This window comes from Fragaria vesca, linkage group LG2, assembly GCF_000184155.1.
Source record: "Fragaria vesca subsp. vesca linkage group LG2, FraVesHawaii_1.0, whole genome shotgun sequence".
Lineage (NCBI taxonomy): Eukaryota > Viridiplantae > Streptophyta > Magnoliopsida > Rosales > Rosaceae > Fragaria > Fragaria vesca.
In genome coordinates, this window is record NC_020492.1 from 2,466,463 (window position 1) to 2,468,419 (window position 1,957).

Below are 1,957 nucleotides of genomic sequence, written 5' to 3' on the forward strand. Positions count from 1 at the left end.
GAGAGAGAGAGAGATTGGGGTCTCTGGGTTGGTGATTAACAGTTGGGTTGTATATATATTTACTTAGTGGAATCATTTACATAATGAAAAGGGAAAGGGAGAGAGATTTCGTAGGGCAAAGTATGGTACCAAAAAAATCTGGCGGGTGTAGACAAACATACGAGTAAGTGGGTTGGCTTTTTTGCTTGCGCTTTTGTTTCACCTTTGCCCAAAGTAATTGAGTTGCAGCCAGGACTTGACCAACCCCTTGATTCGTGCTCTATTGGAAATGTTCGAATGTTCTTTAATCAGTGGAGCTGCCGAGTATTTCGGCCATTAACCTTTCTGTAATTAGCTTGATTGTCTTATTTTTCCCTTCTTCTTTTTTTTTTTTCTGTTTTTTTTTGCTTCAGTGTTACACGCACTCTTTATTTGGCAATGACAGTGGGTTTGTTACTGGAATAGAGCTCGATCTGTTGGGTTATTCGAGCGAAAGAATATAGGTGGTAACATCCTTAATTAGAATGAGATCATGAACTACGTTAGGGATTTTCTTAAGAGCAGTGCTTCTTGTTCTGGGAAATTCGAAAGGGCAGTGTCGTACGTATTGTTGGTGTTGTTTGCAGAGGCGGGTTTAGGTCAAAGACAGTTGCGCGCAGCGGCTACCGGTAACCGGCCAGTCTTCTTGATGTGTCGTGTGTGGCGGTTTGGGGCCAATCTTGGTTGTAGTGTGTACTCTATACCAAACTACAGCGGTGCTTCACCCCAAACCGTTCAGATTATGGCCTTGGAACTCGGCCGGATTCAGTTACAAACTCTAAACATCGACCCTTAATAAGTTTAGAATCTAAATCCTTACCCTATAACGACGTTAAGTTGATCAAAACATTAACGTTATACAAAGTTTGAAAGTAATGGATGATCGATGCTGTTCGTATACATAGGAAGGTATTCTCTATACGTTCAATTTGTACACATTTACGTGCATACAAGGGCATCTGGAATGAAATAATCTTTGTATATCCATTTGTTCTTGAGCCCCTGAACAACCAAATTTGGGGTCATTAGTTCACATGGGATGTTAGTTGATGGTTTGCCCCATTGAAATTAAGGAAAAATGGTGGAGCTAATTTCATTTTCGATCAAGAGTGGCATGTTGGCTGGTGGATTAGGCATATATTTCAAGGTAGGGTGGCTAACTTCATGGACAAGGATGGGGATGATATGGAAAGCACCAAACATTGAATACCTAAACATGCTACATGCTACTGCTTACTTCAGATTTTTAAGTGGATTGTACTCTGTACAAAACCCTGTTGATCGATTTCAACATCCACAAACAATATTAATCTAAATGGCTATCCAAATGGGATGTGTTAGTTCGTTGTCTTCCCTACTTTTTCTATCCATGCATGATGGAGTTTCTGAGTTTCAAGTATGGAATGAGATGTTGGCAAAAGCTTACCTATCACCAAGTTGAGCAAACTATTTGATTTTTGTTGTGTGAACTGCATGCCTAAATGTGGTCGGAATTGCATATATATGTCAAACTCAGTGCATGTATATCTCCAGATTTTGATTTATTGCCTAGAGAGCCTTAATAAGGCCTAAGATTTATGGCCTTAATCCTATGTAGCATGTCATGTCACATAGACACATCATCAATTTAATAAATCATGTCATTTCATTCAAAAGTAAAAATACAATCTTAACCTTAATAATTAATGGATGCTACATACTAATATGGAATATTTTCTTACCCTTTTAATATGAATGCATATATACCAAATTTAGTTAATTTATTAATAATAATAACCAAGTTAATAATCATACCAAATTAGGCTTTTATACCATAAATCAATTTCGTAAATTTCTTAAATTCCTTCTATCTTTGTGATATCTATATATAAGCTATATTATGTATCGAATTTTTAAAATAAAATAAAAATAGGTAAATCTCTATCGAATTTCTTTTGGA